We start from the raw sequence: 19,461 nt of genomic DNA, 5'->3' as shown, positions 1-19,461 counted from the left end.
CCAGTTAGATGTCTGTGTCCATGATGAGGTGATACATTGTAATCTCTCAAATATTGCTCCATTACCAATAGGCATCCATAGCCCTAATGAAGTTACTCACATGCTGTTGGCAATATTGCATTATAACAGATAATGAAAGATTGTTGACATTTCAATAAGGATATTGAGAAGGTTGTTGATGATTATGGACATAACTGATTAAAGATGTTTTACTATCTTGATATTATTATTTTGTTATTGATGTCAAGAAATTGATTTTCTAATTCAGTATGATGTTGCCATATCTTGAGAAGTATGATATGAAGATTATAAAGAAGTCGGTAAAGACACAGGAAAGAATATGATGAATAAGGGGATAAGTTATTCAATGGGCAACTCTACTAAGTCAAACAATGATGAGATCTTGATGTTTTAGATTGTTTTAACATCATACATATGTTGAAAAATGTAAAGGTTAATACTATACTATGTTATCAAGCAAAGAACCTAGTTGGTAAACCCAAAGGTTATCGCTATCAGTTAATTAAGGCAGAATGTCTACCGAGTGAAGTTTAGTATTCACCGAGTTGTAATCGAGCTATAACAGAATGCATTAAATGTTTACATGTGATATTTAATGAATGATGCTGATGAGCTAGAGCAGATCAATGATTGGTAAGCCATGGAAGTAAGTTTGTTAACAAATCTAAGGCAATGGAAAGTCAGCAAGAAGATCTACAGCTCAGATTGAACCGCATTACCCTAACACAAGTTCCAAGGTGAATATGCAAGTTCCAAGGCAGGGTAAAACATTTTCAGATCGAAAGATACATTGAACCTGGACAAGAATGAAGATCTGATGGCTATGATTGACCATGGGAAATGTGATCAATGAGATTAAGCAGTTAGAAGATTGTTTATAAATAGGAAACTATTGATAAACAATGCATGCGGGCAAGTGTATGCACAGGGATGCTACATAGTGATTATCGAGCACAGAAGCTTGAAGACCTGTTAGAATAACAGAGTATTGATTCCCATCAGATAGACAAGATTAGTTCTATGTCTAGATTGTATTGAACAAATGGGAATTTGCTTTAGCATTTTAGATGTGAAGTTGTAGATAGATTTTTATTACTGTTATTTTGTGAAAGTGACAGGAAATCTCTTAACCGAGTGGACTTAACAATCTTATATGTAAATCCTCTAGCAAGGTGACATTCTGATTGAGTGTTTGAAATCCTTTGACAAGTTCACTTCTAACAAAGTGAAGATCCTAATAGATCTGAGGGAAATCCCTTAACTGGGTCACATCTAGCAATGTGTTTGTAATCTTTAACAGGATTTGCTTTTAACCGAGCATACTCTAGAAGAGTATATTTCTTAGTGGGTCCAAAATCCCACAGTGGTTCTTCCCTATTTGGGTTTCCACGTTAAATCTAGTGTTATGAGGTTTATATTGTTCATATGCTTTTGAGTTTGCATGTTTGACAGTTTTTGGTTATATGACTGATATATGTGTTACCGAGGTTGAATCTGATGTTTTTATGGATGATTAAGTTTGTATGATTCACCCCCCCACTCTCATCTTGATGGCTATTGGATCTGTACTTATATTAAGTATCAGAACTATCACATGCTCCCATAGTCAATCTTTTATCGCACTTGTATGCATGATATTTTAGTTCTATATCATTTCTCTTTTGCCTTGATATTTTGATATGGATTTTTGCATAGCACTTTTTTCTTTTATTTTCTTGCCTTGACTTGTAAGTAATGAAACCAACTTGGGTATGATGATTATAGTGGCATTGAAGTGGAATATTGTACTTCTCACTAGGCACATGACCAACTAGGTATCTATAATGACTTAGAGTATTTGATTAATGTGTGAGATATAGAAATTGATGGATTTTGGGTAACAAGACTCAATAGTGAAACTTCTACCCAACCATGGATAAAGATTAATCACAAGATGATGTTGAAAATAAATGACCTAAGGCCTCCTAAGAACTTCATGTATTAGTATCTAGGAAATGAGATAACCTTCACTCCTTTTAGTGCAAATAGGTGAAATGACTCAAACAATGGTCTTTGTTTGATTGATGCAACTATATGTGCAAGTAGATACAATACACTATGAAGATTGTGAATGCGATGCATTTAGGAAAGAAACTATATGAGATACAATGCTTTAAACAAAATGATATGCAAGTGCAGAAAGTAAAGACTAAATTAACCAATCTCGTAGATGTAATATCTTTTAAGGTGCATGTTGTTGATATGATCTTGGAGGGGATCTCCCTCCATTTTTGTTAGATTATAAGCACCATTTCCAACTACTCTGGTTATTACAAAAGAACCTAACTAGTTAGGCTCAAATTTTCCTAGTTTTTTGCATTCCACTAATTTCCTTTGGTTCTCCTTAATAACAATATCCCCTACTTCGAAGAAACATGGTCTTACTCTTTTGTTATAGCTTCGTTTCATTCTTTTTTGGTATCCTTGTAAATGATTCAGAGTGCTTTTTCATTTTTCATCCAATGGTTCAAGTTCTTGCAAGCATGCGACTCTGTAGTCTTCTTCTGATATGATATGTTTGAGAGAGACCCTTAGTGATGGAAATTCTACCTCAATAGGAAAAATGTCTTTTTAACCATATACCAAAGAGTATGGTGTTGCACTAGTGGTTGTGCATACACTAGTTTGATAGGCCCATAGTGCTGGATTCAATTGAAGATGCTAGTCCCATCCGACTTCATTAACACCTTTCTTTAAAATTTTCAATATAGTTTTATTTGTTGCCTCAGATTGACCATTGCTTTGGGGATAATGTGGGGTTGCAAAGCACTGCTGGATATGGAACTATTCACAAAGTTTTGTGATCTCTTGGTTTTTAAAGGGACACCCATTATCTATTACAATACACATCAGGACTCCATATCTACAGATAATATAATTCAGGATAAATGTTGCTATCTATTTTCCAATAGTGTAGGTCATAGGGATTTCTTTGACCCATTTTGTAAAATATTCAGTGAAAGTGATAATAAAATTATTTCCATTAGAGTAGGTATGTTTGATTTTCCCTACTAGATCAAGTCCCCATTGTGAGAATGACCATGGTGATGTGATGAGTTGGAGATCTTGTGTAGGTGCATGAAATAGATCTCCATGTATTTGGCATTGTCTGTATTTCTGAACATACTTGTAAGCGTCCCTTTTCATTGTTGGCCAATATTATCCAATTCTCAGTAGTTTCATGGCTAGAGCTGGGCCACTAACATGGGCACCATAGATTCCATCATGAACTTCTTTTAGTTCTTGTTGTGCATCTTCATAATTGATACATCTAAGCAAGGTGCTATCCAAGTTTCTTCGTACTATCAATTGATCTACTATAAACTCAAACTGAATTCCATTATTGGGCATATCAAGAAGAGATCCCATAGTTGCCATTGCATCAACGACTCTATTTTTTATTCTAGGGATTTTCCCAAAAGAGATGTTGGAGAAATGTCGCTTGAGTTCTTCTACCAATTGTTTGTAGGGTGTGAGTTTGTCATCCTTGGTGACATAATCATTATTCACTTGGTTTATGATAAGCTAAGAATCACCAAAGACTTGTAGTACTTTGATCTTCCATTGTACCACAGTCTGAAGTCCTATTACTAGTGCTTCATATTCAATTATGTTATTAGTACATGGGAAGCTTATTTTGAATGATTTGGGGATAGAATCACCTTGAGGGGTGATAAATAGGTTTCTCGCTTCTACAACATGGTTTTTATGTGATCCATCAAAGTATAGTTTCCAAGTTCTAGATGTTGTGATTGTGAAGACAGATTCATTCAAGAAGTCTATTATTATTGGATACTCTACCAATTGATCTGCAATTATCTGCCCTTTGATGGACTTCCTATCAACATACTCAATTTCAAATTATCTTATGATCATTACTCATTTAGCCAACCTTCTGGTTAATGAATCTCTACTTAATAGATATTGTGTGGATCAAACTTTGCAATGAGCTGAATCTTATGATTGATCATATAGTGTCTGAGATTCTGGGAAGCAAAAATTACTACTAAGAATGCATGCTCAATAGGAGTGTAATTCAGTTCGTAGCCTACAAGGGTTCTACTGATGTAGTAGATTGCTCTTTCTTTTCCTTGATCATCGTGTTGTGCTAATAGAGCACCCAAAGTGGATTTTGTTGTAGATATATACAACAATAGTGGTTTTCCATAGATTGGTGACACTAACACTGGTGTGTTAAGTAGACAGTCTTTCAAAGCTTGAAATGCCTCTTGGCATTGTTCTGACCATTTGAATGTTACACCTTTCTTTAACAGGTGTTGGAAAGGGTGGCACCTATCTGCCAATTGTGCTATGAAGTATCTTATATATTGTAGTCTCCCCTATAGACTTCTCAATTGTTTAAATGTTGTTGGTGATAGTATTTCTAAGATGGCTTTCACCTTTGCAAGATCTACTTCAATGCCTCTGTTTGACACAATGAATCCCAAGAGCTTTCCAAATGTAATGCCAAATACACACTTTTTAGGATTAAGCCTTACTTTCTACTATTCTAATCTATCAAAGATTTTGGCTAGAACTTCTAGGTGATCTTCTTTGGTTTGTGACTTGGCTAAGATATCATCATGATAATCTTCCATGATATCATGTATCATGTCATGGAACAATGTTGTCATAGTTTGTTTATATGTTGCACCTACATTCTTTAAACCAAATGGCATGATGTTCCAACATTATGTTCCCCAAGGACATGTGAATGACATCTTTTCTTGGTATTCTAGTGCAATCCTGATTTGATTATAACCAGAGAAATCATCCATGAGTGAAAGCATTTCATTTCCCACTATAAGATATATAATCATATCAATATTTGGAAGTGGAAAATCATCCTTGGGACAAGCCTTGTTTAAATCTCTGAAGTCAGTGCATATTATGTTAGGGTTTAGGCAGATCTGAAGAAAATACAAATTAATAATTATATGCAGATACAAACACAAAAGATGAATAAAAATACATAACATAAATATTTAACGTGGTTCACCCAAGATGGGCTACATCCACAGAACACAACCATCTAATCATTTCTTATTATCCAATAAATTAGTCCAACACCATTTCAATGCCCTTTTACATTCCATCCGCTTATCACAAGAAAGTTTTAGGGCAACACTCAAAGTAGCTTATTTTTATGGTTTTTTTTTCAATGCTGATTTTTTCAACAAAAAATAGCAAATTTTTTTTCCTCGAGGGCTGTGTAATGAGTGTACAATACTTGCATGATTAATCACCATATATCAATAGATTACAATTCCCCTAGTGTACTTGGTTATTGGGACTAGGTTGGAGATCCACTTTGCATATTCTATGGGTCTTATGAAACCCACATCTAACAATTTTTGTAGTTCAATTTTGACTAGTAGGGCTATTTGTGGATGCATATTTCTTAAAAAGTTTCTTTTAGGACTTTGTTCCTGGTAATAGTGGTAGATGGTGTAAAAATAATTCAGGATCCATTCCTGGTACATCGGCATAGGACCATGAAAATTTAATAGGCCTTTGCTTGAAAAATTGAATAAATTTTTCTTTTTCAAGAGGATTTAGGGATTCTTCTAGGTGAATTTTATGTACATTTTCGGTATATCTCCTATTTTGATCTCTTCAGTTTCTTACATTAGGAGTATCAATTTCTCTTGATCTATTGGAAGATCATTGAGTCTACCTCTGGTCATATTTTCTATTTCTTTTGATTCATCTGGATAGGAGGAAGAAATTGCCTCTCCAAAATATGTTGTTCTATCCAGATCTATGGTGAATCCTACCTTGTGCTCATCAAATGGGAATCCATCTTTGGCACCCAAGAAATCTTGTATAGCCTCGCCATTCTCAAACCAATCTAGCTTTGGCTACTTGTCTTTCCCCTAGTCTATTAAATATGGGTATATAAGGCATATATCTCTTTCATCATCAAAGTTTGGGCTTGTTGTTATCATACAAAATTGATTATCAAATTGTCTTGTGAAGGAATTTGGGTCTATTCGTATATCTTCATAAACAATTCCATCATCTATAGGTGGAAAATGATCATAATATCTATCCACATCTCCTATGCTACTACTATGGAGAGATATAAACTCATAGTCATTCGAGTCAGTGATTTTTTCTACATAGGTATATATGTCTGATCTGTCATCATATGGTTTCTCCTCAATTGGAGTTAGAGGGAACTCTGCAGTATTGATGATGTGTGGAATACTCGCATGACTTGATGATCTAGCTTCATTTATTGACATGTTGCTTATTCCTTGGATGAATGATTCTAGCCTTGTTACTATGACATTTACTGGTGCTATGTCAGTATTTGTTGATGCACTTGCAGATGAGGATGAGGCCTATAGCTAGGAAATGTGGAAATCATCACAAGCAATAGCAAATTGGACTAGTTCAATCACGAAAACTAAAATGCAGTGATAACAATCCTAATTACACTCAATGAAAACATGAAAACAAGACATTCAAGATTGAAAACTAAGAAAACCAAATGCAAATGTCTTCTTCATGTGGCTCCATTGTCCTTCTTTCTCCTTCAAATAGCTTTGTTTGTGAATCTCACCTACTAGTGCATAAGCATGATGTGAAAGCAAGTAGACAAGATGACAACATAAGGGTACTAGAATCATGATTGATTCGACCAGGGACCTTGTTTGAAGAAATTCATCCAATTTATAGACAAATTGGAGAAAAGACAAGATTAGCATGAATTTGATTCGAATGGAAATTTCAAATCAAGAATGACAAATATGACAAATTATGACAAATTTGCACTTTCTATGCAAGATTGATTGATTGATAATTTTGACAAAATTATGACAAATTTCTATGTCAAAATTGATTGATTGTCAATTATGACAAATTATGACAAGATTGAAATGTCATTCCCATGAAATTAGGAGAAATATAGGAGAAAATGGAAATTAGATGAATTAGAAATTAGGAAATTAGAAAATGAGGAAATTGGGAATTAAGTGAATTAATTAACAATTTTTCATTTATTAATTAATTCACAAAGAGGGAGGAATTAGTTAACCAATTAAATAAATATTTAATTGTGACAAGAAGACTTAGGATAAATAAATAAATTATTTAACCTAGAGGGGGAAATGACAAACAAGTTTAAATGACTAAATCATGAAACCCTAGAAGATGAATTAGAAATGCAAGGATGACAATTAGGTCTTGACAAAAGATAATTGATGTCGATTTGATCATGATTCTGATTAAAAAAGGACCAATAATGATAAGTGATTTGATTGATAAATGCGCCAATTGACGAGGAACAATGACTAATTGATCCAAATTGACATGATTGAGAAAGACGATGATCGATGACAAATCGATCGCAAAATGACAAAATTGAGAAGAAGACAAGGATTGATGACAAAATAGATTGCAAAATGACAAGATTGAAAAATGACCACGATCGATGACAAATTGATCGCAAGACGACAAGATTGAAAACGACAATGATCGATGACAAATCGCTCACATGATGACAAGATTGAAAATGAAAACGATCGATGACAAATCGATCACCAGATGACAAGATTGATAAGAGGACAAAACGATTGATAAGAGTACAAAACCCTAATTAGGATTGACAATGTCCAAAATGAAATTGAATTGACGATGTCAAAATATGACAAATGAGCATGCACATTGATGCGACAGGATAAGATCGATCAAAATCATGATTGAAGATTGTTATTGACAAGACCAAATTCGAAAGCAAGACAAATGAAGAATGCAGAAGAAGGACTCAATGCTCACAAATGATAAAGACCAAGTGCACGACATAGGAGAAATGTTAATGCGACACAAAAACCCTAAAATAAGGCAATGTGCAAATGTTAAAGTATGATTCTGCAAGCATTGAGCATTTTTAGACGTCTACATTTTGCCCCTCTTTGAGACAATGTGATATTAAGCATTTGTTTCAAAGAACAATAATGGAAATGCCCCAGACAATGACAATGACATATGCATGCCCCCTCGAGGAATTGGCCAGAAACATCCAAAAAAAAGGCCAATTGATCGATAATAATGATAGAACATGATAGGAGCAAACAGACTGACAATCGGAGACCGGATGCACGAAGGACAAGCAATTGAAGGTGCAAAAGACTGTTACCAGCATAAGATGGAGAGGGTGCATGTCCATCTATGCACTGAAAAAGATCTATAAATGAGACAAAGAGAGTGAAAAGTGCTCATTTGCACTAGCCAAAGAGGAGGATTTGTTACTCTGGAAAAGGACACTTGCAGAGAGATGGCGAACATTCCAATGGCAGATCACCTCGGGCAACATGTACGCATGTAAAGACAACCGAATGATGTGGGAGCAGTAGTATGTATCTCAAAAACCCATATTGTCAATTTCATGAATTTGACTTGCTTGCGGGACATTGCGGGGCCCACAGGGAATGCAGAAAGTGACTTCTGCACCTATGTGAGTGCATCCTGTGCTTGTGTAGGGTATCCTGTGCTTGTGTAGGGTACACAGGCACAAGTTGATGCAACACAGGCGTAGGATATAGCACACAGGCGTAGTTGTTTCCTGGGAAGTCAATTTTGGTAAAAAACAACATGGGAATGATTCGAAAAGGGGGGATAAGGGTAGGATAGGTCAAAATAGATTGGAAACACCCTAATTTGGACATGAAACAAGGAAATGCAGCCCATAGGAGAAAACCCTAAAACTGACAAAATGTGCCCCAATTGTGATGCAGAGTCGACAATATCCATTGATCACGCTGGAGAATCGACCAGACTGCTTCATGTTATGACATAGACTCAGGAGCATAGATAGAGATACATTAGCAGGACTTGGGATATACTATATCACATTCATGCCCAAGATTAGGGCAAACATAGGACTACTGACCGCATTGGTAGAGCGATGGTATTCAGAGACTTCCTCATTCCATCTGGCGACTGGAGAGGTGACTGTGACACTAGAGGATGTATGGCGTATCCTCCACATTTTGATTCATGGAGAGATGATAGAGTATGACCCACTAACAGGGAGAGATGCTTTGTATAGATTATTTGAGTGTGACGTAGATGATTTGGACATCGTAGAGAGGGAGATTGGCTGGGAGACCATGGCATCAGAGTATGATCGGCGATATGTGGTGATAGCAGTGGTGATAGCATGCCTATTAGCAGGAGATAGATGAGGAAATGGATTCCCTATTGGATGGGGAAGAGTACTAGAGAAGATGGCAATAGAGGGGATGGTGTATGCATGGGGACCATGTGTACTTGCTATGCTATATTTTCAGTTGCATCAGATAGCATATCAGGGAGTGCAGACTTTGAGTTGTGGAGTCACACTGCTACAGGTATGGGCATTTGAGCACATAGCCATATGTCGACTGATTGCAGAGAGACAAGTAGTACCACACCGACCATATGTGTACTACTATGGGGGAGCATTGAGACAGGGTCCGTTTAGATACATATTGTATTGGCGACATGAGCTAGACAGATTGAGAGAGTTCACATGGAGGCCATATCTTGATTTCCCTGGATGGTCAGATGATAGTGATGAGCTATCGTATTGCAGACAAGAGAGATACCTGATTGGGTGACCAGTGAATTGCCAGAGAGTGATTGAGATGTACCTGCCAGAGAGAGTCAGACGACAGTTTGGAGAGAGGCAGGATGTACCTAGAGGGACTGCACACTTTGCCCAATCTCACAGAGAGACGAGTCAGTGGGGGAGGATGATTCAACCACACATAGCATATGTTGACTTCACATAGCTACAACAGAGATAGTGGGATTGGAGATCAGATGTGGTGGATGTCAGGACGACAGAAGAGTATGAGCGATGGTTTGCACAACGACAGCCACTGCCATTGACAAATCTTGATATTCTGGTACTGAGGAGACAGGAGGACTTCCCACTCGCAAGAGAGGAGGAGGGAGATGATGAGGATGAGGAGGATGAGGGCAGTGATGAGGATGAGGGGGATGATGAGGATAGAGATGATGAGGGGGATGATGACTATGAGCCAGATTCAGCCGATCAGGAGTCATTGTAGGATATACCCATAGAGCTGGAGAGAGCTAGGATAGAGGAGATGGAGATGTGCAGGGCTACCATAGCAAGTCAGCAGGATCACATTGCGACATTAGAGAGATAGAATGCCATCTTGAGGATAGAGAAGGATTAGTTCAGAGCAGAGATAGCTAGATTGATAGTGGCTCGAGATACGACAATAGCGTAGGCATAGCAAGAAGAACAGAGAGTTACTGAGTATATTCGGTTGATTAGGGACGCCAGTGCACGTGAGATGGCACAGATGTTGGTAGAGACCGGAGAGGAGATATGCCATTGGAGGACACTATATGAGAGTGCAGTTCCACCAGAGCAGAGAGCATCATCATATCAGGCACGATCAAGGATAGAGAGCAGAGCATGCTCTCGGAGGTTAGTGAGCAGCATGGGGGTGAGTGGACCAATAAGACCACCATAGCCAGGACCAAGGACAGGAGGGACATCATCCTTGAGACATGGCAGAGATGAGGAGGATAGAGGGAGCACCCAGTGACAGAGGCACATGCTCCTTACGACAGAGACATATGTAGTTTGACATTTTGTAGTCAGCCTGCGGGCCATACTTAGGATAGACAGTCCAATTTTGTACTCCGATATTATTTTGATATATGATATGATATGCAGCGCTATGATGGGATGCAATGTGTTATGGCTTATGGTTATTTTCGATGTATGGATGGCTTATGCAAATTTTTATGTACCATTGTGGAACATGTATGGATATATTTTTTTATGTGTTTTTGATGCATTGATAATATGAAATGGATAAAATGTTTGATATGATGCTCGATGTGATGCAAATGTACTAACCAATGAATGCAGGATGCAACATATGTGTTTGGGGAAATCAGAGCACTAGACCGAACTGACTATCCGAACTAACAGAAGAAATGTTAGTAAGAAGAAAATGAGAAGAGGATAGTTAGAGAGGAAGAAAAACTTGCTTTCAGTAATGCACTTTGTAGGTGAGAACCTTTATTTAATGTAGCAAGACGGATGCATAGCATCATGGCATTGAAGGCCAGAGCTAAAATGCAACCCCTTTTGCAAAAGATAGACACATTGCACACAAGGAATGAGTGAATCATCCTAGGGTGCATACATCAAGGGTCGAGGTATGTGCGGCGTTCACAAAGCGACGTACTTATCACAGACACCCAATGATATAGTTGCCCTAGTTTGTGACAAACATTCCACAAATAGAAAACACAACAAAAAAAACAAAAGGGACCATGAACCATCCTGGTTACTCTAAATCACTCAGTGACATCATCGAGCAACATAGGAACATGATTGAAGCCAAAGATAAATCAATAAAAAGATAAGACGCACAAATTCAACCAAGTCAAACAAACATCTTGATCTTCATTGTCAAAAGTTGAAAGTGTTGATAGGACGATCATGCTATCTAGTTTCAGGGAATGTGGTACCCCATCTAAGATAGGACATAGTCTGGTTTCGAGTATACCACACCCTGTATAAGACCCATGATAATGTGCCAAGGACCAATGATATTGATGTTGATGTTCGATTGATAAGACAATTGTGATCAGTTTGAATGTCTGGTTTTGATTGAAAAAGTTCATTTGTTTATGCATGATTTCATTAAAGCGCAATGTGTGATTGCATGTCATTGGAGGTATGCTCAGTGATCTGTCTTATGCACAAAGGGGATATTTTTTGTTTTATTTTGCTTTTCGAGTGTTTACAATTTTTTTTGTGTTCATTTTTTTCAGGACTTTATTTGATGTTTAGGGATTTTTTCAAGACATTTTTTTGATTTTTTTGGATTATTTCAGGACTTTATTTCAATTTTTACAATTTTTTTAAGGACATTTTTCAATTTTTACAATTTTTTCAGGACATTATTTGATTTTTTTGGATTTTTTTTTTCAGGACATTATTTGATTTTTTTTGGATTATTTTAGGACATTTTTTAGTTTTTTCTTGGATTATTTCAGGACATTTTTCAAATTTTTCTTGGATTATTTCAGGACATTTTTCAAAATTTTTAGGACTTTGCCCCCAATGTCTAGCAAGGCAAGGAATATGACAGGTGAATAAATAGGCTTGTTGAAATGATGGTGGATAGAGGGAAGACAAAGGCCTTTTACTATGGAGACAATACGGATGCAATTTTCAAGGGCTATTGCATGATGGGACAAGAGACTGGACATGACAATGTAAATCAGTGACATGGCATGAGGGACATGTCAAGAGGTTTTTGAAACCATGTTTAAATTTTGCGTCCTTATGTCAGATCAAGATCAAGGAATGAAAAAGAGTGTATGGATAGTGATAAGATATGGATAGGATAAGCAAGACCAAGAATGGCTAAGGGACATGGACTGAAGGTCGGGATAGGCTAAGGGATAGTGGCAGAAAGTTGCAATAAGCTAGGGAATATGGATGAAAGGTTATAATAAGCAAATGGATAAAGACCAAAAGCTATGATGGACTAAAAGCTGCAAACAAGATGCATGATGCTCATGATGATCCTCAGCCTTGTCAAGATCAAAGGTGGAAAAAGGAAGTGGACATGAGGGACAATAGGATAATGGAGGAGTAATAGGACATGAAGGAGTATGAAATGGTATGATAGGATAATGAAGGGTAATAGGATATGAAGGAGGAAACCTGCCCCCAAGTATGGTATGCAAGAAGTTCATAGATTACACATGACGCCTGTTTGCCAGGTTTTCATCATGGTACTTGCCCAAGGTGCTTGTTTGCCAAGTTTTCACCAGTGGATGAATTATTTTTGCTTTACTTTTTTCTCTTTTGTCTTTTTTTTCTTTTTTTTCAATTTTAATTTGTATTTTGACATTTTAGTCGAAAATGGACACATGATAGGGGATGAAAGAAGGACTCAAAAATCTTTTTGTTTGGATAGTAACCTTGAAAAAAATGGACCATGACCTTTAAAAGTATGCTCAAAGACGTTGGTAGGATAAGGATATGGAATATGAGATGGAACTAAGGAAAGGATTTATGCAAAAGATGGGATCAAAGGGATCGAAGGATGAAAAATATGCATTGGATAATGGATAGGGTATTGGAAGAATTGGGCTTGAGTGGATAGAAATGTTGGCAAGATCAACATTGGCACACACCTTGACGAGTGGTGGATTGATGGAGGAAAGATGGATATCAGATTGTGAGATTTGGATGGAGGAATAGCTTGGGATTTTGGGACATAAGGGCCCAAAATGGATGAAGATGGTGATGGAGGAACAAATTTGAGAGGGTTGGATGGAGGAATAAGAACTTTGGATGCCAAGTTGGATGTTTCTTTAGGCTTTTGTGCTTCAAGGAGCCGCTTAGGGATCCACATGGTTTTTGATTTTTCATGCTTTTGTGGTTCCTTGGAGTGCATTGCTTGCATAAGGGATTTAGGAACCCATATAGATTTTGAATTTTGTTTTTGAGCAATGGGCCTTTGTGACCTTTTGGATTTTTCCTTTTCTTTATAGATCATATTGTTCTTTGTTTTGACATGTCGATTATATTGGACATGTTGATCCTTGAATACATGTGGATTGCTAGACTTATGACTTTTATACTTGGCATCCAAATTGCTTGGAGGGGGAAAGGAATGCATGGATGGATATGAATGAAATGGAGTTCTTTTGGATTGATGAAATTTACTCAAGGATGTGTGCCTTTTCTGACCTTGCATAAAGAACGAAGGGATATAAGGACCTAAGATGGATGGAAGGTATGATGGGGAAGGTGTATGTTTTGATTGTGATGGAGGGATACCAACGTCTTGAGAGTGAGTTGTGTAGACATGACCCTTAAGATCTTCTTTGATATGGAGGGGTTCTTTGTCATGAAGGTCTACCCCTTGGCCTTTATGAATATCTTGACTTGTAGGATACTCTTTTCTTTGGGAAGAAGATGCGAGTCCATTATGAGGTGGATATGATATAAGAGAAATAATGAGATCTTGAACTGGATCGGATTGAACCAAAGTGGAAGAACCCATTATGCATGTCGAGGGTTCATGAACATCTTGCACTAACACGTTAGAATCATGAGGGGGATTAGGATCATGAGGGGGACTAGGATTGTGTAGTGGACATGGTTCAATGACAAGCTCTTCAAGAGATGGAATGGGAGAAATAATGGGATCATAAAAAGGAATGAGATCTTGGAGTGTATATGGAGCATTAAGACAAGGAGATGGAGGAACAAAAGGAATAATTTGATCTTGACAAGGAGGAAGATCATTGGAATCCTCTTTAAAGGTGCTTTTCTCTTGACTTTTAATGGGATCATCGGAAAGGATGGAAGGGATATCTAGAATGTCAATGGGATTTGAAAGGACATTTTTTTTATGAAATGGAATGGGATTGTTTGGGATTGGATGGACTGGGATATCTTGATCTTTCTCAGGGAATGGAGTGTCAATAGGACTTTGGATAGGATGGACAAGAATAGGGGAATCGTCATGAGTGTCTGGGAAGATGAGATCCTGGTCAACAATTGGATGGGATGATAAGGTTTCAGGATCTTGATCTTGATCTGTTTTAACACACATTTCTTTATGCTCTAAATTATCCTCTTGACATGGGGTTAGACTTTGGATATGCATGGGGGATTCTGACAAGGGATCAATGGTTTGGCATGAAGGAAATGCACTTTGAACATTTGTGATGGATTTTTGTAAGGAATCAATGCTTGAACATGAGGAAGAGGGACTTCGAATGGGGTCCTCTAAAATAGGTAATGGCAATAAAGTGCATGGTGGCATTGGGTCTTGTATTTCTGAAACATGACAAGGATGTACATCATGAATTGGATTATCGTGGCAATAAATTATGGATAGCCCTTGGGTAATTTCATCCTTGGGTGTATTGTTTGATGAGGACAATATGGAAGGTTCTTGTGAAACTTCTAGAGGTGCAGGGATAGATGCCACTGGAGAGTAAATTTTCTTGCGAGGGGTTGAGGCATTGCTAGACATAAGTGTATTATTTTGATCTTCCTCAAAGAACTCACTTGGTAATTTCCTTAAGATCATTGCAATAAAGCCACCTTTCTTTCAAGGTTTTGACATAGTTGTATCTGGAATTTGAACTTGTTTGGCAAGGAGTTGGTTCTGATCTAATGTCATGTTTTGATATTGGACTTGGTTCAATTGTTTGACATGTTTGAAACTTGGGTTGGTGTGTGGTGCAACCTTTGTTTTTGAATGTTTGGTTGTGGTTGTTGACATTGATATTCCACCATTGGTTGAACCATTTGTGGACATTGTATAGTTGGTTGGACATATTGTTGAAATTGGACCATTGGTTGTATTGGTTGTATATGTTGAACAATTGGTTGTATTGGTTGAAAATCTGATTGATAGTAAACACCTTCTTGTTCTTGTTGTGGAGGCACATAATGTTGAAATTGATGTTGTCTCCTTTCTTGAAATTGTTTCATCATCTCTATTTGGGAGAGGAGAGCTGGTATGTCTGATCATTCAAGAAGAGATCTTACATCAATTGGCTCAATCTTTGGATTTCAACCTGGAAATTTTTGAAACATTTTGGACATTTGTGATCTATTCTTCTCAATGTTTTTCACTCTTTGTTCCAAAATCTCATTTTCTTGAGCTAGTTTCTCCTCTAGTTTTTGTATTTGGAGACTTGTTTCATCATAAAAAGTTTGATCAATGTTGCTTTGTTGTTGGGTTGAATAGAATTGTGATTGCATTGTCAGTTGATATGCCAAACTTTGTTGCATCATTGGTGCTTGGAACCTTGTTTCAATAGACATGTCACTATGCAATGTTTTTGGGATTTTTGATTTTAAAAGGATGATGTATGATATGCAACTAAATGCAACCTAAATAGATGAAAATGTAATCTATGGAAAGAATTCAACCTATGTTTTTGTTGTTTTTCAAGATTTTGACAAACTTTTTGGAATGCAAATCTAAAAATGAGACCCTTAGGAAATTGAAATGACGTCTAGACCTCAAAGGACAAAAGGACCAAGTGACAAAAGGACAAATTGACAATGTCTCACCTATATGCTTGGATACTAAGCTAGGTTTGACAAAAATGACATGGATGACAAAAAGACAAAAGTTTGATAAGGTCAAGACTTCCTAACAATAACTTAGGGTTTATCAAAGATTTGCATTACTCAAGTATGACAAAACCTAGTTTTGACACTATATGCAAAGGGACAATTACTATGCAAATGACCCTAATATGATATGATAATGACCTAAGCTTGATGAAGAGACCTAGGGTATGCAAATGTGACCTAATGTTCTGAGGACAAAGATACAAATGCAAATGTATGACAATGTCAACCTAAGACAAAACCTAAGGTTGAATTATGAAATGGTATTACTCTAATGCAAGAAGACACATGCAAATGGATGACCCTTATTGATATGCAAACGAGTATGACCTAGGTGAAACCTAACTTTGGTAGTTGAAAATGAACTTACAAAATAAAAACCTAGGATGAACCTAAATCTAAGTGACATGAATGTTGAGACAAGATTTTGAAAAATGTTTGACAACCATGTTTGAAGGTGTTTTTGAACTTTGTTGAATGAAATACTCTTGTGTTTAACCTTGTTTTGAATCAATTTGTCTTGTTTTTGAAATGAGACACAACTCAACTTTTGACAAACAAAGAAGACAAGATATTTCAACTTAGACTCAAGACAATCGTGCTCATTCACACATTTCTTATGGTAGGCAAGGACAGTAGGTACTTGAGAGGTAGACTCGTTATGAGATTCAAGGAGAATACATAGATGCTTGACCCCATGGGCTCCCCTCCATGACACTCACTTCTCAGGGCAGCCAAGCATCAGTCCCCATGGAAATCTCCCCATGGCGAACTTAGTATCTCTTCCAAGTATCCGAACTTGTCCTTCTCAAGCAACTAGAAGGATTTTTGGCCTCTAAATACAAGGTGTTTAGTAAGGATTTCTGTTAAGCGTTACTCCTTGGTGTCACGCAAGCGTGATTGAGACATTAAGCCCACCAAGATACCAAACAAATGTAGTCGCACAAGCACGATTTAGACCTTGAGGCCCTACTTAGATGTTGATATGAGAAAGAGTCCAAGGGTCATCACTTCCCAAGTAACTACAATTCCCACGTAACCCTTCCTTCAAATCTTTCGCCCATCAGGTATTTATTTATAGTGAGTTAGAATGCCAAGGTATTCTAGCTATACTCACTTTGGGTGGTTCCCTTCTCACGATTATCACTTGCTTGCGAAAGAAAGCAAATGGTCGGGAAGGTAGGCCCTCTAAAGGTAACAAACAATCTGAGCCATGAGAATGGTATCGAAGATTTGGATTTCTGATCACCCTAAGAAGGATGAGAGCATACTCTCCTACTCCAATGTCATACTCAACAATCAAAGCAAACACATGTTCAGTCCATCCTACTTAGCAATCATACTAGGTGCCTAATTATGAATTACAAACACAAAGTTTAGTTGGAGTACAAGGCAACCTGCAAAACCACCAAGTCAGAAGTTTGATTTGTTTGATCTTTGACTAGCGAACCTACATAAAATTCGTTAGTAGTTTCATTTTTGTCTTTGCCATGCATAATGCCAAGGTGCTGCACAAAGAATCAGTACCAAAAAAAAAAAGCAAAATGTAGAAACAGAATGCAAAACAAAGAAATTTGCCAGTAAAAATAGTGCCTTTTACCTTTGTTTCTGGCCTTACACAGGCGCAGAATGTCTTACACAGGTGCAAAATGCAGTAACACAGGCGCAGATCCCTTTGACATAGGCGCAGAAGTCCTTGACATAGGTGCAGAATGCTTGACACAGGCACAGATTGCTCCTACACAGGCATAGAAGTTCTCAGAAAGCACTGCATTACCCTATTTCTTGGGTTTTTTACCTGCAAATCATCTCAAAAGCACTCAAAAGAATGGTTAGGGGGTTAGTTCACGTTGGGTTCACCAATTAATGTAGCTAGGAAATGTGGAAATCATCACAAGCAATAGCAAATTGGACTAGTTCAATCACAAAAACTAAAATGCAGTGATAACAATCCTAATTACACTCAATGAAAACATGAAAACAAGATATTCAAGATTGAAAACTAAGCAAACCAAATGTAGATGTCTTCTTCATGTGGCTCCATTGTCCTTCTTTCTCCTTCAAATAGCTTTGTTTGTGAATCTCACCTACTAGTGCATAAGCATGATGTGAAAGCAAGTAGACAAGACGACAACATAAGGGTACTAGAAGCGTGATTGATTTGACCAGGGACCTTGATTGAAGAAATTCATCCAATTTATAGACAAATTGGAGAAAAGAAAAGATTAGCATGAATTTTATTCGAATGGAAATTTCAAATCAAGAATGACAAATATGACAAATTATGACAAATTTGCACTTTCTATGCAAGATTGATTGATTGATAATTTTGACAAAACTATGACAAATTTCTATGTCAAAATTGATTGATTGTCAATTATGACAAATTATGACAAGATTGAAATGTCATTCCCATGAAATAAGGAGAAATATAGGAGAAAATGGAAATTAGATGAATTAGAAATTAGGAAATTAGAAAATGAGGAAATTAGGAATTAAGTGAATTAATTAACAATTTTTCATTTATTAATTAATTCACAAAGAGGGAGGAATTAGTTAACCAATTAAATAAATATTTAATTGTGACAAGAAGACTTAGGATAAATAAATAAATTATTTAACCTAGAGGGGGAAATGACAAACAAGGTTAAATGACTAAATCATGAAACCTTAGAAGATGAATTAGAAATGCAAGGATGACAATTAGGTCTTGACAAAAGATAATTGATGTCGATTCGATCATGATTCTGATTAACAAAGGACTAATGCTGATAAGTGATTTGATTGATAAATGCGCCAATTGATGAGGAACAATGACTAATTGATCCAAATTGACATGATTGAGAAAGACAACGATCGATCGCAAAATGACAAAATTGACAAGAAGACAAGGATCGATGACAAAATAGATTGCAAAACGACAAGATTGAAAAATGACCACGATTGATGACAAATCGATCGCAAGATGACAAGATTGAAAATGACAACGATCAATGACAAATCGATCGCATGATGACAAGATTGAAAATGACAACGATCGATGACAAATCGATTGCCAAATGACAAGATTGATAAGAGGACAAAACCCTAATTAGGATTGACGATGTCCAAAATGAAATCAAATTGACGATGTCAAAATATGACAAATGAGCATGCACATTGATGCGACAGGATAAGATCGATCAAAATCATGACTGAAGATTGTTATCGACAAGACCAAATTTGAAAGCGAGACAAAC

The sequence above is a fragment of the Cryptomeria japonica genome, chromosome 7 (assembly GCF_030272615.1).
Source record: "Cryptomeria japonica chromosome 7, Sugi_1.0, whole genome shotgun sequence".
In the NCBI taxonomy this organism is placed as follows: domain Eukaryota; kingdom Viridiplantae; phylum Streptophyta; class Pinopsida; order Cupressales; family Cupressaceae; genus Cryptomeria; species Cryptomeria japonica.
The sequence above is the reverse complement of the archived record's forward strand: the minus strand, read 5'-3'. Positions refer to the sequence as shown.